At 39.3% G+C, this 23,165-nt stretch overlaps 1 long non-coding RNA gene across 2 annotated transcripts in view; it reads left to right on the forward strand.

Moving 5' to 3' along the window:
• The first annotated feature begins 229 nt into the window (after positions 1-229).
• Positions 230-23,165, forward strand: part of LOC118683502 (uncharacterized) — a 43,591-nt gene continuing 20,655 nt past the window's right edge. Inside the window, exons 1-3 of one of the 2 annotated variants that reach the window (XR_004979343.2) lie at positions 230-3,000; positions 3,080-3,301; positions 8,381-8,593. This is a non-coding gene — a long non-coding RNA (uncharacterized lncRNA). Of the gene's footprint in view, positions 3,001-3,079; positions 3,302-8,380; positions 8,594-23,165 lie in introns of those variants that run through there. The other variant, XR_011396990.1, reaches the window with a different exon arrangement.

The following is a 23,165-nucleotide window of genomic DNA, read 5'->3' on the forward strand; positions in this document are numbered from 1 at the left end:
ACGTGTTTACTACTTGTTATTGTTCACTCGCGTTTAAATTTAAAAAAATTGTTACTTTCCGACAATGCGGTGGTAACAATTTCCTACCACACTTGTAAAATTTCACTTCTTACACCACTAGATATTCAAAACTAACTTTTTGTTTTTATTATTATATCATGAAAAAAAATTTTTCCATACAACAAGAAATTTCTTTCATCATAAATATAAATTAAAAATTTAAGGAACATTAAGTTTTTATAAAATTAACCGAAGATTTTACCAGCAATCTTATAATAAATAAATATATTTATGAATTATTTGGTAAAAAATTCTGAAACCACAAATGGTGAAATTAAGGGTCCGATATCCATATCCCTTCACCAGATGCGTAAAGAAAAACTATATACGTATACGTAATATACTAAGGACCGTTTACTCAATGTCTGGTTAAGCGTTTAACAGAACTTTGTCGGGCAACATGTAGAAAAATGTGTTTCTCAATATCTGCCATTTATGGTAATTTCTGGTAAACTTTACTGATACGAGTCTTGGTTAGTTTCTAACCAGAACATACATAAAATGACAGTTGTCAGCTGTAAAATCTATAAGAAAAAACAGCTTCATAGACGGCGTTTATACGAGGACTCGGTCTCTTTGTCTCTATCCTCGCCTACGAAACCGGTTTGGGCGGCAAAAAGAGTCCTCGTCTGACATGCACATACATAGCTCATGACTTTGACAAAGTTTTGCGTGTTCACAATGCATGCTTTGTGAAGTGTTTTCCCCACGCATTCACAGTAAGCAAACTATCTGTAGGTAAGCTAACCACAACGGTTCTGTCAGTTAAAGCTATCATACAGGTAAGCTACTAGCGGTTAAGGATATTATTAACCAGATATTGAGAAAACTGCTCAAAGAAGAACATAATAATAGGGAGAGAAACAAACTACAACCTAGGTATAAAATAAAAGAAAGTTAGGAAAATTTTGGAAATAAAATAATCAGTCTTATTGTAAACATGGGAAAAATCTCTCATATTCGAAAATTTCATAAAATTGTTAGTTGGGAAAAACTATCAATAAAATGTAAGCATACTGTAATAACTAAGTATTTATTTGATTTTAAAAACTTCTTTATATGATCTAAGGCCTATTAACAATATACAGCTGACTTTTTTGGTCAACAGTAAGCCGAAAATCTGATATAGGGAAAGTTTTAAAAAATAAAATTACTAGAAAGTACACGTATTTTGAATGAAGTTACATAATTCTTCCAATAGCAAGAAGCCACCATCGAAATCGATTTCAGAATGAAAAAAGGTGACTATCGAGTTTCAAGTTGCTACCCAATTTCGGGACATTCACGAAATTTTTTTTTTAATCCATTATTCATTTATAATTATTTTAAAACAATAATAGCAGTAGAAAAAGGAGATTTATATAGCCGTATACGTTATGAGAAATCAGCCTACAAGAAACATATTCAGAATTATTATTAATTGAAAATTTCTGCAGAGAACGTATATCATCGAGAATGTTTACCGTGCGGCCATTATCAAAATATTTCACTTTTCGAAGGGGAACTGAAAACGATGAGCGTGTTTCACCACGGAAAGTTATTAGCGTTTTTCATTACAATTATATGAGAAAAAATGCTAATGCCAATGTTAAGAATATACGCTCGCAGATTCGTTTGTTTACAATGCGCAAACGACTCTGCATATAATTTATAGATAATCTGTATATATTTGATATCACAGCACATAAGTATATACACATACGTAAGTTCAAATTGACCTATGGCAGGCACCTTGCCGTGGTGCAGGGACTTGAAGTCGCGAGGCATTCTCGGCATCTCCCAACCGGGGTGAGGAGTGTTGACTAGCGCCTTTTACACGGGTTAGCCGAAGCCGCATACATACATTTGGTGGTCGCTGAACGGAGCCTTCCCAACACCGCGCCGCATTGGGAAGAAACGGTGGCCGGACATTGTGTTCCTCTGAACAAACGCTGACCCGACGACTCGCCTTGTCGAGCCTAAGGTAGTATGTACAAGTGGAAACAACAACAACCAACGGATCAAGGCAACAACAACAGCGAACGGACACGGACAAAGATGATAACACCAGCAACAGCGCAGGAAAGGGTGACTCAGGGACTTACCGAAAGTTCAGCTTCCCGGATTCCCTTTAATTAGAAGAGCGAGCGCTATTCGGGGAGCATGCAAGAGACGATGACGACGACATGCCCTCGTGCAGCGGCGCTCAGCAGGCGAGATTGTCTGCGGCCGGTGCTGATAAAGCGAACCCCATCGAGGCTCCCTCGAGCAGGATCAACTGCTCGGCTGCCTCAAAACTACCCGGCGAAGATGCTGGGGTCGGAGGAGTTCACCGTGCTCCAAGACCTACTCATGGAGGAGGTATTCAGAGGGTCAGGATACAAGGCCTCCTTCCATGGGGTATATTTCAAGGGAGGAATGCTGCAGGTTGACTGCAAGGACGAAAAGTCAGCAAACTGGATGAGGGAGATCGCTCCCAAGCTGGCAGGCTGAAATGGCCCCGTCCTCTGTACAAAGATGAGAGGCGATATAACTATAGGTTCAGCTCGGTGGTCATGAGGCCATACAAGCCAAAGACGACCACCGAAACCAAAACGGGGGAGAAGATGCTGGCAGATGAGGTTGCGACTCAGGCGCCAACTGCTGAGACCACGGTGAAGATCTCCACTGAGAAGGCTAGCAAACAAGGGTGGGTGCAACCCACCACGCAAGAGCTCCTCGAGGGACTCTAGGACCTAGCGGGTGGCAACGCGGTGGACGGCGAAGATGAGGACCAGTCCCTCATGGAACCGATCCTGTAGTGGGTCCACACACGGAAGTTGACCAGGTGAACCTGAACCACGCGGCGTCGACCTCGGCTGTCATCGCGAGCAGGTTCACAGCGGATAGTCTGGGCATACTACTGATCCAGAAGCACTGGATATATAAAGCAGAGGTCAGAGGTCTCAAATGGGAGTTAAGGTAATCTGTGACCTCTCTAGTGAGAGACCTAAAACCTGTATAGTAGTCAGGAACGATATTGATTTCTTTTGCATTTCAGAGTTTCTAACACAAGACCTGGTCCCTGTACAGGCTAAAAACAATGAAGCAGCGGACTTTGTTCTGGCAGCGGCCTACTTTTCGAGGGACGCACTAGCAGCACCCCCAGAGGCTGTCAGTAACCTGGTGAAATACTGCAGAAGGAATAACCTGCCCCTCGTCCTAGGATGCGATGCCAACGCCCATCATACGGAATGGGGCAGCACGGACTGCAATACACGGGGTGAGTCTCTCCTTGAATTTATAGTTAGTAGGAATTTAAGTATTGTAAGCGTAGGGTGCGAACCCACATTCGTAACTAGTGTAAGAAGCGATGTCAAGCACCTTGGTAACGAACTTACGACGGGGCTGATCGGGCAATGGAGGGTGTCGTCGGAACCCTACATGTCAGATCTTCGTATCATAAGATTCGCACTAGGGTTAGAAGTCAGACAACGATACGCTTGAAATAAATGTAAATGGGAGGGGCTGCTGGGCGGCAGTGCCACTGCTTCTGGACTGGAGAGCAGATTTTCTGCGCTAAACTAGTCCATTATGGAGGCATATAACGACAGCTGCCCCCTAAAGACGACCAGCTGAGGCTGTTCCTGGTGGTCAAGTAGGCTCTCAGAACTACGAAAAACGGTATGCAAGCTATTTAACAAGGCCAAGCGTACCGGAAACTGGGACAACTACAAGTGCAGCCTAACTGCATACAACAAGGAGATTAGGTCAGCAAAATAGAAGAGCTTCAGAAAGTTCTGTGAAACGTCTCCTCGACGCCAGAAGCTGCAAGGCTGCATAAGGGCTGGCCAGAGGCAAGACGGACACAGTACTAGCAATAAAAATATCGAATGGAAGCTATACGTCCAGCGCAGAGGAAAGAGCCTCGCCTAGCGCACTTCCCGCAGGTAATTCGAGAGGACCAGATTCGACCTATGGTCGAAGGAAACCATCACGCTTAGATTTGACAGTCTTAAAACAGCTCTTCAATGCAGACTCCATCAAGTGGGCTGTGGCCTTCTTCGAAAAATATAAGTCTCCGGATATGGACGGCATCCTTCCAGCATTTCTGCAACAGAGGGAGCAGAGCCTACTGATCCACCTTTTTCGGCAGCCTAGCGCTGGCATATATCCCGGACCCTTTGCGCATTGCAAGGTTGATCTTCATACCCAAGGTAGGAAGGAAAGACTACACGTTGGCAAAATTCTTCAGGCCAATCAGTCTAACTTCCTTCCTACTTAAGAGTATGGAAAAGATCATTGATCACGAAATAAGATCTGAGGTACTGAGGACTGCACCGCTACACGCAGAGCAAGCAGGTCAGCCAATACTGCTTTGTATCAGCTTACCTCAGAGATCCAAAGTTCGTTAGAGGGGGGTGATGTGTTGTTATGCGCCTTCCTAGACATCGAAGGTGCTTTTGACAATTCTTCTCACAAAAGCGTGTGATTAAAGGAATGTGACAGCACCGCTACGCAGATGGATAGAAGCCATACTGCGCACCAGGATAGCTGAAACCACAGTAAGCGATACCAGAATTCGTCCTGGTACAACAAGGGGCTCTCCACAGGGTGGAGTGCTATAACCCCTACCTTGAAGCCTAGTTGTGGACGATCTCCTTGAGTTGCAATGGAATACGCTGTCAGGGATATGCGGATGATATTGTTATCTTAGCCAGAGGTGAGTTCGTAAACACTCTCTGCGATATTGTACTAAGGGGACGGGGCTGGCAAAGAGGTGGTGTAGTGGGATTGGCTTAACATCAACCCCTCCAAAACTACAATCATTCCGTTTGCCAGGCGCAGGTTACTGCCAGTCCTCGGAAACCTATCCCTCGGCGGCGGGAAGCTGCAGATGGGTAACACGGTCAAGTACCTAGGCATCACGCTGGATTCCACTCTACGGGGGAAGCAGCATGTGGACCTGACCTTAGCCAAAGCTACGAAAGCGCTCATGGTGTACAATCGATTTGTTGGGAAATCATAGGGCTGCAACCCAAGGATTATCAAATGGTTGTGCATCGTGATTAAGAGACCGATCATAACATGTGGAGCGGTGGCTTGGCTTTCCAAAGCATCCCAGACTTCGGTAGGACTTCAACTATCAAAGCTGCAACGACTTGCCTGCATCTGCACGTTGGCGATGCGTACGTGTCTGACTGCAGCACTGGAAGTAATGCTGTAACTCACCTCTTTACATATAGTGATCGAACAGACGGCCAAACAGTCCCTGCTTCAAATGACAGCAGAAGGATTGGGCAAAGGGAAGGTAATCTCGTCCCAACAGATGAGGGTCCTAAGCGACGATATGCCACTAGCCCTTCTCCCAAGGGACAGCCTTACTATAGCAGTAAGCTTCGCTAGGAAGTTCAAGGTTACCCTTGGCAGTAAGGCGAAGTGGTATCAAGTGGCACACCGACGGCTCGAAAGCGGCGAAGGGAATTGGTGCAGGGGTCGCAGGACCCAGCACCAAGCTCCCCATTCCCATAAGAAGTTTTCTTAGCATTTTTTAGACGGAAGTATATGCTATAAGTCGGTGTGTAGAGATAAACCTCCAACGCAACTATCGCAATAAAAGTTTTGCTATACTCAGCGATAGTCAGGCGGCTCTAAAAGCGATCGCCGCTATTGAGGTCAAATCGCTATTAGTGCAGGAGTACATAGAATGGTTGTACAGCCTAGCAAACCACAATAGAGTGCACCTCATTTGGGTGCCTGCTCACAGGGGTAAAGCCGGAAATGAACTGGCTGATGAGTTGGACCGCTCTGCAGCCTCTACAAAAATGGTAGGACCAAAACCATGGATAGCGGTTGGTCCACACACCATTAAGGAGCTGCTCCGTAAAGTGGAAAGAGTGGACAGGGAGAGACATTGGCAACATCTCCAAGGCATGCGCCATGCCAGGTTGCTATCTATATAAATCTCCCGAGAAATAGACTCCGGCTACTTGCTGCGCCTTACGCTGGCCATTGCAGGCTCAATAAACATCTATTCATCATAGGCTTAGTCTCTTCTGCAAACTGCCGGTTCTGTGACATGGAGCCGGAAACCCCAGAACATCTGCTAGTGGACTGCACAGCAGTCTGCAGACGCATAATTAATACCCTGCAATCCAGGTTTTCCAACATGGATCGCATCGCTTCACTAGCACCTAGCAGTATATTAGAGTTCATCTAGTATATTCTGGGGCTAGACGAGTCGTTGTGACTTAGGGGAGGACACAATAGACCATAGGTCGCGGTGCATACCTCTATTCATATCTATCTATCTATATATTAAGGTAAGGATTGTATTATTAAATAAATATTTAATTAATATACATAGGTTTTATTAATAATATATTTATTTACGTTTGTCATTAAAATTTTTGATAACATCTGGAAAAAACAGGTTGTCGCACATATGCTCATACACATATAAAAATGTGTGCATGTAAGCATATAATAGTGTGTTTACATTGGGACTCTTTTGTAACCCAAACGGTTTAGTGTTGGCGAGGAGACGACGAGGAAAGACGAAAAGACCATGGCACGCTTTCCTTTTCACTTTCAAGTTTTTTTAATGGTTGCAAGAGCGCTCGGTTTCAAAAAAATCTATATCATATTTTCAGTAATTTTAATTCTGTTATCTATTTTTTGTACGTAATATGCAAATATGTCTGCATAGAATAATAGAAATATTTTGTAAAATATCAAATAAGGAGAAAGTTAAGTTACTCAAAAATATTCAATTTAGATTTTTAATTACATATAGCGGTATTAAATGTAATAATATACCAGCCTACATAAAAGAATTCTAATAAAAATGGTAACTTTACTGTTTTATATTTCAATAAAATATGAAGATGCTGTCATATTTATTTCTTTTAACCACAAAGAATTTAGTTCGAATATCATTTTATTTAAAACAAGAATTGTAATTAATTCAAGGATGTTTTATAATAAATAGACAAATATATGGAGTAAAGATGTGATGTCTAAGTGTCGAGTAGCCGAACCGCACAAACATTTGCGAAAATTTTATGAAAAGTAATGACAAAAAACTCGATTCGAGTTGCTGGACTCTTTTTGCACGTGTGAATGCACAGAGCGACACCAAAAGAGAATTTTCCGATAATCAGGGTAAAAGGGAAAGAACCATACCCATAATGTTTGTAAATTTGTCTACACACAACTTTGTATGTTAATAAGTACATTCATTGCTTCATGCGAAGTCTCCACTGACACGGACAACCAATGGCCGAAGCTCATGTTTTTTGCTTTCATGTCAAAGAGTCAATGTGTTGGACTTTTTTTGCTCATGTGAATGCACAGAGCGACACCAAAAGAAAATTTCCCGATTATGAGGGTCAAAAGAGTCCCAATGTAAATACTTTAATAAAACTAGGCATATTATTGAATATGACACACTTGAAAATTCAATGACTATTCTAAAAGAATTCTTACAACCAAATCTTTTAACTGCAATATATTGTACACCTAAAGACTTATATGAAATAAGGGATAAATTAAAAGGAAACATTTACTAACAAGTTTTTATTTACAAAAAATTTTCCCATTGATATACCAAACAAGGAAGACCAGGGAACAATAATAGAGCAAACACATAACAGAGCGCACAGGGGCTTTGACGAAAATATTAAACAAATCTCAACTTTTTACTATTAGCCAGAAATGCATAAAAAATTTAAAGAATACATTAGAAATCGTGAAATTTGTAATAAAAATAAATATGGTAGACATCCCATAAAGCCTATTGGAGAGGTCCCTATACCTAAAGAGGAGGGAATACAAATACACATAGAAAAATTTGTATGCACAATTATTAAAATTCATTACATGTATCGATAGTTATTCAAAGTTTTTGGTTAATAAACAAATTGAAGATAAGATTAATTTAGACGATAAAGTGTTAGAGATATACAAGGGTTCCCGAATGTAAAGAGAATAACATTGGATAATGAAGCAGGATTTACTACGGTAGAATTTAAATCCGTGATGCAGAGGCTTCAGATTGAAATTTATTTGTGCAACCCAAATCATAGCACCACAAATGGTCAGATAGAGAGAGATCAACAATAATTGAAATATCGCGCTGTATAAAACAAGAACATAAAATCATCAGCTTCTCGGAATCAATATATAGAGTCGCGCAAACTAGGATGCTAGAAAGACAAAATAAAAATAGATTAAACAAAACATATTTATGTGGAGAAAAGAAACAAGTAATAAAAGAAGATTTAGGGAATAAGGTTACAATTAACTACAGAAATAGAATAGTACATAATGATAATATTAAATCTTGAATATATATTTTCAGAAAATGATACCCTTAATCTTTTTAATATTAATTGTTCAAACAATGGCGGACATCGTGGACTATACAAGAGAGGATTATGTCTTATTAGAGGACCGAGACTTAGCTTTATATAATGAATATGGCGACATTTTTCACAATAATAATTTAACTTATTTTAGAGAACTTATAAATTCAGACAAAAGTTATAGTAATAAAAAATACAGATATAATAATTCACAAGGGAATAATTAAAATGAGGTAGTATTTAATTCTTTTCAAACTAATAATTCTTTTCAAACTTTTCAAAGAAAAACTTACACACTCACCACCTTTCGCTTTTAGTACAATTATAATTTTATTTATAAATGAAATTACGGGTTTTAATCACTCCCTTAATACTACAACCACTTGCGACCCAGCGCAGAGAAAAAAAAATGTATATAAATGCTTTTGATTATGTATAGAAATTTCACTTGATTGGATCAGATCCGCTGATGTGACACGATTGCAGGTTTTCGACCGAGGACGGGAATCCACGGATGACGGTGTGTTCGCTGCGAGTTCAATACGAAGAAGGGGTCAGCCGATTCTAGTGTCCGTGGTTTTGTTGATGGTTGGTGGGGTGATCGCCCGGTGTATTGTGTAGCAGACGCTAAAGTTGTTGCAGCGTGTAGACGACGCTGCTCAGCCCAGTGGCACGGCGGGGTTGTGACCGAAGCTGACTGGCGCGTAATTGCTGCGGGTCGTGCTGATGCCTGCCTTGGGAGTCGCCAGACTACGCCGCGGCGGTGGGAGGCAGTTAGTCGACCATTGTCGCGCCTCGTGGTACGGTGAAGGAGTGTGTGATGTTCAATTCAGGCAGTGTCCATGTGCCTGGGCGATTTGCTGTCGTTGGACTGGTGGCATACCTTTAAATGTGTCGCAATGTTGCAACCGGTGGGGCGACGACATAGCGGGCATCGGAGGCGGTGCTGCTCCGCGGACAGCGATGTTGACGGGGGTAGTGGCCGCGTGCCACTACGAGGAGCGATTGGAGGGGCTGTGGTAGCTGTAGTTCGGGGTGCAGGATTTGCCCCAGGGCGTGGCACATTAACGGCCGAACGTATTGCTGGCGTTGGTGTTGGTGCATTTCCGTCCATAATGATCTATATGGGAAAAAAGTATTTAGATTATAAGTTTGTCGCATGATTGAGTTGGAAATTTGGGCCGCGTTAAGTGGCATAAATGGGTCGTTTGTTCGATCAACCTTTTACCGGATTTAGGTTTTTTTATTTTGATTTATTAATTTTAGCGGTTTTTGGTTCTTATCGGGTTATTATTTACGTTTGTTCGGTATTATCGGCTGTGGGTAAAAAGCTTTACGAGCGGTCTGGTTAATGTTCCGGTTTGCGTACGGAGATCAACTACTCGGATGTGACCGTCGGAACCATGGTGAAGGTTTTCTATACGGCCAAGCCGCCATTCGCTAGGGGGGAGACAATCATCGTGTACTAGCACGCAATCTCCAAGCTTTGGCTCCTTTTTCTGGAGCTTTCCAGCGGTACCTCTTGTGGAGGTCCTTTAAAAAATCTTTTTTTCATCGCCGGCTAAAATTGTGATGAACTCTTTCCGATCGGTTTAATGAGGATAGCGACTCCACGTCTGGCTCAGGTATGGCCAGAATGAGTGCTCCTTTGAGAAAATGCCCAGGAATGGGGTGGTAAAATCGGAGGGATCTTGCGTAGTTTCCAGCTACTTTTTTGAAGTGGGATTTGAAGCTTTTTACAACAGATTCCCATAAACCACCCATATGAGGAGCGCTTGGGGGGATAAACTGCCAATTAATGCCTTGAGGTGCGTACTTCTGTACAATTTCAGGTGAGACTTGTTTGATAAAGTCCACAAACTGTTTCTCAGTGGCTCTTTTGGCTCCAATAACCGTTTTGCCGTTGTCACTCATTATTTTTGAAGGAAAACCACGCCGTCCGACGAAGCGAGCGAATGCCGCGAGAAAAGCCTCTGTCGTCAGATTTGTACATAGCTTAAGGTGAACAGCTTTTGTCGTAAAACAAACAAAAACTGCCACATAGCCTTTCATTAAAGTGGGAGATCTTAACATTGAAGCCTTTATCTGGAAAGGCCCAGCAAAATCGACACCTGTTGTTGTGAAGGGCAGAGCAAAGTTGCAGCGTTCAGGTGGAAGTGCTGCCATTATCTGCATTCGCATTTTTTGCTTGTACGTTGTGCAAACTTTGCACATGTAAAAGCACTTCTTTATTTGAGGCTTAAGACGGGGAATAAAAACTCTTGGCGGACTATTTGATGCATGAGGCGGTGCTCGGCGTGTAGCATCAGTATGTGGACATAATGCAGATATAATGTGGCAAGCCGTGCTTTTTCTGGTATGATTATGGGGCGTCGTTCGTTGTATGTCAGGCTGGAGTTGACAAGCCGACCATTCGCACGAAGCAAACCCAGAAATGGATTTAATACTAAAAGTGAGCTCTTTTTATCGATTGGCTTCGAATCTTTTAGCAATGATATTTCTCGGCTGAAGTATCGCGCTTGAGTGGATGCGATAAGAGCGCCTTTTGCTTTTTGTAAGTGTAGGTGCGTTAATGTATCGCATTGGGGGTATATTGGAGGTGTTCCGTTAACTTTAGTTTTGAGCTGCTCTACAAATTTGATCATGTAGGCAACTACTCTGAGGGCTCGGGGGAACGATGAGAATCGCTCAAGGATGTCAGTATCATCCGATGTTGCATGAAAAGAGTCGATTTTTCGACTTTCTGGGGCAATTATATTGCGCATGGGCGCTTGTGGCCAAGAATCGGGAGATTCTGTTGACCAGCGGGGGCCTTTCCACCAGAGTGTGTTGGTGGCAAGATGCAGGGGTTTGCACCCTCTTGTACCTAGATCAGCAGGATTATCAGCACTGGCCACATGTCGCCAAGTGGCTGATCCTACTAGGTCAAGGATTTGAGACGTTCGATTGGAAATATACGTCTTCCATGCATGTGGTGGTTTTTCTAACCATGCTAATACGATTTCGGAATCGGACCATAGATATAATTTGTATTTTGCCATATTTAAATGCATTCGCACCATGGATACTAGTTTGGCTAGTAGTAGCGCTCCACACAGTTCAAGTCGAGGCAGATTTATTGTTTTTAACGGAGCTACTTTTGCTTTTGCTGCTAGCAAGTGGCTTGTGGTCGCAAAGTCGCTTTGTGTGCGAACATATATAGTTGCGCATTATGCCTTTTCAGAAGCGTCACAGAAGCCGTGTAGTTCGACTTTATGCTCTGGGGCATAGTTTAACCATCGTGGGATTTGTATCTGTGAGATATCGTTTAGATTGTTTGCAAACTGGGACCACTTTTCTAAACGAAGTTGTTTTACTTGTTCGTCCCAGTCGGTTCCATCTAGCCATAATTCTTGTATTAGAATTTTGGCTTGTATCATAACTGGCGAAAGCCATCCTGCGGGGTCGAAAAGTTTCGCCACAGAGAATAGAATTTGTCGCTTCGTTATGGCGGATAATGCAGATATTGAATCTGTAGTGTATGAAAACTGGTCAAATATCGCATTCCATTGGATCCCCAGAGTTTTTGTTGTACTTTCCTTTTCGAATTTAAGGAAATTAGTATCCAACAGATTTTCTTTAGGTATGTCCTTTAAGATATTAGGGCAGTTCGCCGTTATCTTTTTTAACGGAAACCCTGCGGTTTTGAGGGCTTGTGTCACTTGTGCTAGTGACTCGTATGCTTGTGAAAGACTGTGACTACCAGACAGGATATCGTCTAGAGGAAATTCTGACTTGGTGTTTTCTGCCAATTCGTGCAGTGTTCGAATGGCTAAATATGGAGCACAGTTGACGCCAAAGGAAACTGTTTTCAATTTATAGTCGCGGAGTGGACTATTGGGAGATTTTCGGAAAATAATTCGCTGAAAATCTTGATCGTCTTTATGTACGACTATTTTTCTCTACATCTTTTCGATGTCTCCGTTAAATACGTATTTGAATATACGCCAATTTAAAATGAGTAGCATTAAATCTAGTTGGAGCGTGGGTCCCGTAAATAGAATATCATTTAGGGAATTCCCCGAGCTAGTAGATCATGATGCATTAAAGACAACTCTTACTTTAGTTGTTTTTTTGTCTGGCTTTACTACTGCGTGATGAGGCAAGTAAAATGAGTAATATTTGCCATTTATGATTTTTTCGCATGGACTTACTTCCTCCATGTGATCTAAATGGAGGTATTCTTCTAACACGCCATCGTATTCTGGCTTAAGCTCACCTTTTTATACTCTCGCAACCTGTTGCTACAGAGTATAATAGTTTTGTTCACCTAACGGTTGTTTGTATCACCTAAAACTAATCGAGTTAGATATAGGGTTATATATATATAAATAAACAGGATGAAGAGACGAGTTGAAATCCGGGTGACTGTCTGTCCGTCCGTCCGTGCAAGCTCTAACTTGAGTAAAAATTGAGATATCTTTATGAAACTTGGTAGACATGTTTCTTGGTACCGTGAGACGGTTGGTATTGCAGATGGGCATAATCGGACCACTGCCACGCCCACAAAACGCCATTAATCATAAACAAATAACTTGCCATAACTAAGCTCCGCAATAAGATACAAGACTCTTATTTGGTACACAGGATCACATTAGGGAGGGGCATCTGCAGTTAAATTTTTTTTTTAAGTGGGCGTGGTCCCGCCGCTAATAGGTTTAATGTGCATATCTACTAAATTGCTAATGCTATAACAACAAAATTCACTGGAAGCAAATGTTTTTAGAACTTCTACCTACAGTGTGAAAATAGTTGAAATCGTGTGGCGACTCCGTCCACTCCCCATATAACGGTACTGTTAAAAACTACTAAAAGCGCGATAAAACAAGCACTGAACACGCCAGAGACATTAAATTTTATCTCTGGGATGGTATGAGATGACTCTATAGGAACTGCGTTCAAAATTAGGCAGTGGGTGTGGCACAGCCCACTTTTAGGTGAAAATCCACATCTTGAGATCTGCTTAACCGATTTCAAACTCATTCGGTGCATAACGTTCTTTTCATGTTTCTATGTCATAGTGCGAAAATGGGTGAAATCGGACTACAACCACGCTTACTTCCCATATAACACCATTTTAAATTCCATCTGATTCTTTCACTTTCCACTAGGCAAATCAGGCAACAATGACTGTATCGGGATAAAACTTTGCGTGAATAATGCGATTAAAGTATGCCACCTTGTGGCCAAAAATTGTCTAAATCGAACCAAAACTGTTTAAGCCCCTAAGTACTAAATATGTGGACCCCAGTGCCTATAGTTGACCTTCTACCGAAAATATCAGTCAATCCACAAAGAAGTCTCAAACGAGTATACTATTTGACTTTGCGAAAGTATAAAATGTTCGGTTACAGCCGAACTTAGCCCTTCCTTACTTGTTTAAGTAAGTTTTTTTCCATACTTAAAAACTGCTGTATTGCAGAGGTGCGAGAGTGACCTAGGGCGAGTGTGTTAGGAAATTGTTGTTTTAGTGGTAGTCGTACGACGTACCGACCATTATCTGATCTAGTAGTTGTGGCTTTGTAAAAGTTTTCACAATACTGATCTTCAGGGGTTGTGATTGATATGGGGGGGAGTTCTTCTAACTCCCAAAATTTTTTCAATTGTGAATTGAGGTATTCGTTTGAGATTTCCTCAACCTGAGTGGTCATGGTGGTAACTGGTTCCGAAACTAGTCCACTTAGGATCCACCCAAAAATAGTATTTTGTGCCAGAAGTGTATTTGAAATTTTCTCAACACCTTCGAGTATTATCTGTGGTATGAGATCGCTGCCTAATAGAAGGTCTATTTGAGCGGGAGTGTTGCAGTTGGGATCTGCTAGCTTTAGGTGTGAAACCGTTTGCCAATGCTTGCTATTTATGTGATAGCTTGGAAGCATATTTGTAAGTTGCGATAAGACTATAGCTTCTGCTTGTATGTGCTTATCCGCTTGGGGGGAAATTAGGGTAATGGGGCAGATTTTATTTGAGTTTTGGATTACTCTTCCGCCCTTTCCCGTGATTTCAAAACTGGCTAGTTTTGTTGGCAGTTGTAGCCTATTTTGAGCCCTAGACGCTATGAAAGATCGTTGTGATCCTTGGTCTATTAAGGCCTTAAGTTTAAACAGTTCTCCTCGTTGTTCGATGGAGACGACTGCTGTGGGTAGTAGTACTCTTTTTTGATTGTCGCTGTGTAGCGTTTGGGTTTTTAATGCCTTTGAGCAGCATGGTGCTTCTTGGCAGTTTTCAGGATTTCGCACTTCTGGATTTGCTGTTGCAACTAAACCCGTGGCTCTTTTCATATTTGCGCTGTTTGGGGATGAGCTGGAAAATGTGCTGTAATGCAACATTGAGTGATGTCGTTTATGACAATAAACGCAATTAAATTTGCTTTCGCACTCTTTAAGTGTATGTACATGTGATAGGCAATTTGTACAAAGTCTTTTTGTTCTTACATAATTGTATCGATCGGTAATATTAATTTTTTTGAATTTCTCGCAAGATTTGAGCTTATGCCCCCCTGTACACAGTTCGCATGACGTTTATTTGTACTGTTCGGATGTGTACGTTTGATTTCTGAAGAAGCTTCTATTTAAATTGTTGTTGCCACTGGCTTGGGGTCTGTGGAAGCTTCTATTTAGGTCGTGTTGAACGGTTTTCATTCTGCCCATTTTTTTATCTACCCTTTCTGCGATTTCGTACTGGGTAGTTAGGAAATCTTTCATTTGTTGCCAGATGGGACATTTTCTTCGTGATGAGAGCGATTGCTCCCATAGAAGTAATGATTTTTCTGGTAATGCGGCAGTGCATATGTTTACCAGTATAGGGTCCCAGCTGTCTGTGGGAATATTTTGTGTCGATAAAACCGACAAACAATTTGAAACAGTGAATTGAAGTTTGATAAATTCTTCACTAGTTTCCTTTTGAATTTTTTGCAAGTTCATTATTATCGATGTTTGTTTATCGACCAATATTCTTTCGTTTTCGAATCTTGATTTAAGAGCTTCCCAAGCCAAATTGAAATTACCGTCATTTAGTGCGAACTGTTTTACTATTACGCCTGCTTGACCTTTGTATTTTGTATCGGAGGTGATACAATTTTTGTGCGTTTGATAATTTTGGGTGGTTCATGTAAACGGCTGTAAACATGTCCCGGAAGGACGGCCATTGTTCATAACCACCATGAAATATTTCTGTGTCACATGCGGGCACCTTGAGATGGATGCCTGAACTTGCCTCTTGACTTTGTACTTGTGGCAGCTCTACTCGCTGATGTGGAGTAGCTGCAATTGGTTTTATTAGCTTAAGTTGATCGGAAATCATTGCTTTAGTTTCTTCGAACTGGTCTAAGCAGTTTTCGTATTTGGCGTAAGCCGAAGATTTGCGTCATATACAGCTTGGAAACGTGACCAAAAATTGTCAAGATTGTCTTTTTTGATTTCTAATACCGATTCAGAATTGTCCTGAATCGGCGAAGATGAGAATCTAGTGCAGTATCTTATTAAACTGTCACTTTCCGAAATGAATTTTGTGTAAGAAATGTCTCTACCCCTTTTTTGTTTTGTCGCACCTTGCTTGGAGCGTGTAGCTTCTGCTGGTGTGCATGGACTTTTTTCGTCCGAAATCATTTTTGGTACTTTTAGAGACTGTGTTGTTTTTGAATCTTTTGAGTCTGAGCTCATTTAGAAATTGTATGAAATAAATTAAAAATTCCTCAGTGTCGACTGATGGATAATTCAGAAAATATCTTCGTACATATAAATGTGTGAACGAAAGCTATTGTAAGTGAATAGAGTTTTTCACTTCGAACCAAATTAATATTAATTTCCGTATATACTTGTATGAATAACCGCAAAAAAAAATTTGTTTTTTTTTATTAGCGTTCTTAATTTCCAATAAATAACTGAAATACCCGGATTTAGCTGTTATAGATACCGGTTCGTATTTATTTTTAATTTAATTTTATTTAACAATTTATTGACAATGTTTTTATTTATTTTATATATATATATATATATTTTTTTTTATGTCCTTATTTAGGGGTATGTAGGTACACCCTAATGCGTGGACTTGTAGGTATGTATATATGTACTTGTACAATTGAGAGCTCGTTGAAGAGATCAATGCACTCTGTACCTATGTACGAGTAAGCACGAATTATTTGTGCTGAAAAGTTTTGTACGCAATCCTGCTTGCTTGCTGCAAGGGGTATTGCGGGATATGTGCCAAAGTGGACTTTGAATATAAAATATAAATTTAGTTTGAACCAATATGTATGTATATTGTTCAAAATTTTGTATTTTATATATAATATAGTATCATTTTTATTAAATAATCCGCGTTTTATTTACCGAACCGAATTTATGCGAAATGATTGGTTTTCTTATAGTTGTACCCTATGTACCTATATAGGGTATATAAGTAAGCGGTTTGTATACTGTATGTAATGCAAATAAGCGAATTATGTATAATCGTAAAAGAGCGCTAGAGAGAAATCGGCAATAGCAAGTAATGGCGCAATTTTCCGTAAGCACTGTATGTACGTATGCAAGTTTTTAATTGTATGTATAAATGACGCATAGGATATATACATATGTATGTAAAATACGATATGTGATATACGATATTAATATTTAATACTTAAAAATACATATGTATGTATACGTAATTATGCACGCTGTATATAATTTTATATATATAATTGTTATATATACGTTAGAAGTAAATGTATGTACTCATTTTTGTACGTATATATTATATATATATATTATTATATATTTTTTTTCGTTTAACTTCGTTTATTGTATGTATGTATGTATATTTATTTTGCCTTTTATGCTTTAAGTTTGACTATACCTTTGCTCACATATATTACGCAATCCTGCTTACTGCTTAATTAAGCGTAAGGGGTATTGCCGGAAAAATTTGTAAGTATTGAAATACTTAAATTTTTTTTTTTTTGTATATTGTGTTTGAATACACGAAGGTAAGCAGGTACAGGTAGTCAATTATTAGATATTATATACATATATATATCTGCCGTATATATGTATGTGTATGACTGTACATATATTATATATTACAATAAACGTTTTTTCGTTATTTGAACCCGCAATTAAAATCGGTAAGTTATACCAAATTGCCAACCGTTACCAAGATATTGAACGGTTTTTTTGGTATTTTATTACAGTTTTTTGTACAAATGTAAACTGCAATTCGCAATAAATATATATGTATGTGCATAAATATAAGAAAAAGGAATCGAATGGACTCACTTTGATTTCCTCCAAGGGCTTTTGGGGAATATATGTATTGCGTGTATATACAATGGTTACGTGTATGTACGTCTATGTGTGCTTCTGTGCTTCTTTCCAATTCCTTTGTCCTTTCCCTTGGAATTTGTGTGTGCTAGGTGTTGCTTTTTTGTGGTGTTTTTTGTTACCGAATGTATATTTGTATGATATTAAATTTGTTGTTAGGATCGCGCCCGGTTTGATTTTGGGATTATTTCCGCGCCCGTTTTGTTTATTGTTGTTATTTGTATGTAAATTAATATGTAGTTTAAGTTTTTATCTAATATTTTCTGTTTTTTGTCACACCACTTTTAAGTCGATATTATTATTATATTTTTTTTGTTTTTTTTTTTGTTCACCAAGGGAAACACCTTGTATATATGTATATGTATATAACTTTCTGTAGATATGCTTTTATATGTTTAGTACACTACACAGCATTTTAGATGCTTGTTTTGTTTTAACACTGCACTGCACTGACACTTTTGGTAGCTTTGTTTTTTTTTGGTTTTTCACTGTTTCGCTGCACTTTGGCTTTTTGCATATACATATAATATATAACTTTGGTTTTTTTGTTTTTTTTTTGTAAATCGATAGTGCCTTTCTTTTAGGCTCGAAGGACCATATTTAATTCTTTTCAAACTAATAATTCTTTTCAAACTTTTCAAAGAAAAACTTACACACTCACCACCTTTCGCTTTTAGTACAATTATAATTTTATTTATAAATGAAATTACGGGTTTTAATCACTCCCTTAATACCACAATCACTTGCGACCCAGCGCAGAGAAAAAAAAATGTATATAAATGCTTTTGATTATGTATAGAAATTTCACTTGATCGGATCAGATCCGCTGATGTGACACGATTGCAGGTTTTCGACCGAGGACGGGAATCCACGGATGACGGTGTGTTCGCTGCGAGTTCAATACGAAGAAGGGGTCAGCCGATTCTAGTGTCCGTGGTTTTGTTGATGGGTGGTGGGGTGATCGCCCGGTGTGTTGTGTATTCTGGGTGGTAGTGTCGTTGTGTGAGGTGTATGTTGCGTGAGGTGAGGTGGTGAATGATGCGAGAGGTGATGTGGTGAATGTTGCGTGTCAGTGATGTGTGAGGTGTGTTGGTGTAAGTTTTCGGGACAACGTAGGCTCATTTAGCCAGGTAGCATATATAAATGATTTAGATACAGAACCAGAAATTAAAATTATCGAAACTTTATTAGAGCATATACAAAAGAAAGATACAAGATATAAAAGAGGGATAAATGAATTAGGGACACTATGGAAGTGGATAGCAGGAACACCAGATCATGACAATTTAGTGTTAATAAATAAAAAGTTAAACGAACATATTGAAAATAACAATAAACAATACACGACTAACTCTGAAATTTTTAAAATGATCAGTCAATTAACAGAAACAATTAAAAATGTAAACAAAAGTTAACATGTTAAAATTAAATGAAAAGGAAATATCAATAACTGAACTACAAAATATGGTTCATACGATAACTATGGCAAAAATAGGAATTTTAAATCCTGCAATTTTACATTTAGATGAGATAAAAAATATAATACAAAATTAACACGGACGATTGGCTATAACTGATTTAATGGACATTTCTAACTTTAAGATATTACATAATAAGGATTTAATTGTTATATATATTAAGTATCCAAAAATTTTAAATGATTACAAATACTATGAAGTAAGAGCAATCACACAAGAAGACGGTAAATTAGTAATTGGCAAAGAAATTGCAAAATGCAAAAAAGAATATATTAAAGTTTTTAAACATCATTCATTTTTATGGTACATACTTGTAATTTTGTTAATAATGTACATAATTTATAGGATTGTAAAATTAAACAAATCTTATAAAACTTCTAAAATAAAGAGAAATTTAGAATCTCAAAGAATATCATATAACGCTATTTTGGATAAAATAAATAACCTATCGGAAAATAATATTGAGTCGGGGACGATTAATCTTAGAGAGGGGGGAGCAGCCTCCACAAAGTAGCTTTACGCTAATTATAAACAAAACTGTATCTTTGCACTTAGCAATAATACAGCTTCTTAATAAGCATCTTTGCTTATTTAAGTAATCAATATTCGTTTTCATTAAGCTAAGACCACAGCTTCTTAATAAGCATCTTTGCTTATTTAAGTAACCAATATTATTTTTTATTAAGCTAAGACCAGCCACAAAATGTAAACAATAAAACTAATTACTGAATATTTTAACTGACATTTATTGTAAGGCAAATAAGAAAAGTTTATAAATAAGAGTAATTTAAAATAAAGAGATCAGTTATCCATCAGGATCACTTTCTTCCGCGCATTTGCGGCAAGCTATTTTTTTAACACTTCTTAAACGAAGGAAGTTAATTTGCATGATACAGGCGTATGTGTATTTGTAAGTTTTAAATGATAAAATGTAGTAGGTATGGTAATTACTATTGTTATATATTAAGTTTATAGTATACATATAGCATGTATGCATATATGTATATGAAAATATATCTATTAGCGAACATAAGAAATATATGAAAATTAGGTGTTTTTCGCACATTGACTACAAATATTACATTGAAAATTACATAATTTAATTTGAATGTTACCAGTTTTGCATGCATTCATACGAATTCGCAAAATTAAATACATATATTCATATCAATAAATATTATTTGATATAAGCGTATAAAAATATAAACCAAAAGACTAACATGCGGCTGTAAAATCAAAGCAAGCTTTTAAGCATAATTTTTATTCAATGCTCAGCTCTGTTCACGCGTCACTGTTAAAATTTCTCCTTTCGAGCTAGCTGTGGTGAAACACCTCATCGCAAAGCATAAATGCTCACAATTTCCTCAAAAATCTGTGACGCTTGAATGCAACCCTCACAATACAAAAACAGTTGTGTTTGTTTTGTTTATTTCAATATTTTTAGGGAGGGCGTCATATATTATAAATATACGTATTTATTCTAACAATAAATATGTTACTTACGGTTTTTGTACATTTTGCTTCCTTCTGAGTATGAATAACAAGAAAGCTATCTTTAAATAATTCGGTCAAGATTTTATTTGTAAATATGTATGTATTTAATGCATGGACAAATAATTATATTTTTGTTTAAATAATTCTGTTATTTTATTATATATCCATATTTTTTGTTTTTGCGTGTGAGGAGGTGGAAAATGCCTTCCACATCATCAGTGCTGTCGTCACAGCAACGGTAATGCCACTTGCAGGTCACTAAAAACCCCCCTCTAGGGAACCGTAGCTCAGCTGGAACCGCGTTTGCATTACTTCAGGGGGGCGTTCCATTTTCCTCATTGAGAGATTAAGTTGTTCGCGTTTATTGGATCGACCAGGTCTTCTACGGCAGTGCGTTCCTTTTGCCATCGCTCACATTTAAAGAATGTGTTTAACGTCGTCTTCAGTCGTATCGTTGTATAGGTCTTTTCGACTTTTCCCATTCTGTAGAGGTACTTTTTGAAATCTCCATGGCCGGATAGTGGTTGTGTTATGTAGAAGTCGACTTCACTGACTTTACGACTTGTCCATAAGTTTAGGTCTCTTATAAGTCTGGCCGTCACTTTGGTTTTCCAATTTTCGTTGCCATGCTGATATAGTATCTTTCTTTATTTGTTTTAATGCGCTCTTGTAAAATTCAGGCTTTTTCTTTAGCTCCCACAGCTTTTTCCTCTCAAATGCCAGAAGGTCAACTGGGGCATTACCGCTCATAACTAATATTGCATCACTTGACACTGTTCGGTAAGCTGAGGTAACTCTGAGGGCTGCGGTGAGGTATACTCTGCCTAATATCTTACGCCGGTGTTAAAAAAGGATACACATCTGCCCAAATCTCTGCTCCATATAAAAGGACGCTGATGGCCGTGGACATTAAGAGCTTTCTTTTTTCTTGGCTGGGCCCCTATGTTGGCCATTAGTCTACTGAGTTGGGAGGAGATTTTCGCTGCGTGCTGAATTTGTACCCAGAAAGTTAATCTGGGGTCCAGTCATACTGCGATGTCGTCCGCGTAACATTTCGAAATTTTGTAGCCTTGAGCAGCTCCTGACGTAACCGCTATCTGTCGTGATCCCTCTCTGGTTTGGTAGAGCAGGTGATTTATTTCTCTTAAGCTTGCCAGAGGCCAGTTGCGCCTGGATCTCGTATACCATCTACGAAGGCGAAGGCATGTGCGTCTGAGTTGGGCGATAAGCTTTGGGCATTGATTTGTGACAGGCTCTTGTTATATTAAGCTTTATGTGTTCGTCTATTGTGAAGATTAATTTCGAAGTGTTTAGTTTTGAGACGTTCCGTTTTCGGGTTCCAGTATTTTTCCTGTACTGTTGGCGTTTGTTCCGGTGTCCACCGTAAAAGAGAGGTACTGATGATCGCTGCTAGTGAACTCTTCTAGGACTCTCAATTTCTTTATTCTGTATTTTTAAGCCTGCCATGCGTTCTGTTGATATGGTGATGTCTAGTGTGGTTTCCTCACATCCCGGTCTTCTAAACGTGGTTACATTTCCCGTATTAAGCACTATTAGATCAAGCCGCGCAGCTGTTTCTAGAATGCGCTTTCCTCTGGAATCCGTGTTTGGCATGCCCGACCCTAAGTCTTTCGAATTTAGGTCTCCGGCGATAATTAATTAACCTTCTATAGACCTGGCTGAATCCTCTATATTGTCGAGCTTTTCTTAAAATTCTTGTATGCTGTCGCTTGACGTCAAGTAGCATACGAAACCGTTGCCGTTCCCTTTAACTATAGTGCCGACGTTGCTACCAGGTGGTAGCCATATTGCTGCGGTTGAACTGCTATCTTTTAACCAGATTCCGCTTTCCTTCTTTTTATATTGCTCGCTTATGATGATTAAGTCGAAATCATTCTCCGTCACCATTTGCGAGAGTAATGGTCAGCAGCCTTGCATCTATGCATATTGGCCTGTATAATATTAATTTATACTGGTAATTCCTATATACTGAAGATTTTGCGGAGCTCGGGATATGGTCGACTTTTTCGTGTTTGGCCCCTTCGCAGAGGCAGCTTGAGGGGGGTTTTGTCCAGTTTTTTAATTTGTGACCTGGTTGGCCGCATTTTATGCAAGTACCTTGCCCTCTCTGGTCAGGTCCTTTGCAGTCCCAGGTCAAGTGCCCTGGTCCAAAGCAGCGGTAGCACCTTTTTGCATTTTCTGCAGTTAACCCAGCCAATTTTAATGCGTGTCTTTCGCAGCGGTGTGTCAGCTTTATCCTGATGAAGCGTTATATACTCCCTTACCTGCTTTCTTATGTTAGGTGCGGTTATATTTATCGTCAAGTCTCCGATGGGGTCCTGTACCACTTCTTTTACAGCCTACGCGACTTTGTTTTTTGTTGTAAGTGAATCGAGGTCTCCAATCTCTTTAGCAGCCTTTGGTTTAAGGTCGGCCACAGTTGCGGATTTTTGAAGGGTATGCGTGAGTGC

This window comes from Bactrocera oleae, chromosome 6, assembly GCF_042242935.1.
Source record: "Bactrocera oleae isolate idBacOlea1 chromosome 6, idBacOlea1, whole genome shotgun sequence".
Lineage (NCBI taxonomy): Eukaryota > Metazoa > Arthropoda > Insecta > Diptera > Tephritidae > Bactrocera > Bactrocera oleae.